A 558-nucleotide genomic window follows, 5' to 3' on the forward strand; every position below is an offset into this window, starting at 1 on the left:
GGTGCTTCTCGTAAAGAATCACCATTTGGGCCAGTTTCACCAACATCAATTACTTAATCGGCCGTGAAACTGATAACTAATCATGTGTGCTGTTTAATAGAACTAATGATATGTATCATTTGTATAAAAGATTTCATATCAACAATTTTGGCGCCAAGTTAAATTCCATCTAATTCGAACAAATTAAATTTTACCATTTTATTCCTCCTAAAGAAAAAATAGTTTATTTAACTCTAACGATATGTATCATATTCGTATAATTGATTATCAAATTAATTAAATTCTACCAAATTAAAAAGTAAAATCTTTTTTTATTATTTACTTAACTCTAATGATATGTACCATGCGTATACAAATTTTTCTCTATGGAATTTTAAAATTATATACAAACTTAACTTTTTTAAAAAAAGGTGAAAAAAGCGCTAAGCGTTGGTGAAACTGGCCCAAATGGTGCTTCTCGTAAAGAACCACCATTTAGGCCATTTTCACCAACGCCAATTACTTAATCGGCCGTGAATCTGATAACTAATCACGTTTACTGTTTAGTAGAACTAATGA

The sequence above is a fragment of the Trachymyrmex cornetzi genome, unplaced genomic scaffold, assembly GCF_001594075.2.
Source record: "Trachymyrmex cornetzi isolate Tcor2-1 unplaced genomic scaffold, Tcor1.1 scaffold418, whole genome shotgun sequence".
NCBI lineage: Eukaryota > Metazoa > Arthropoda > Insecta > Hymenoptera > Formicidae > Trachymyrmex > Trachymyrmex cornetzi.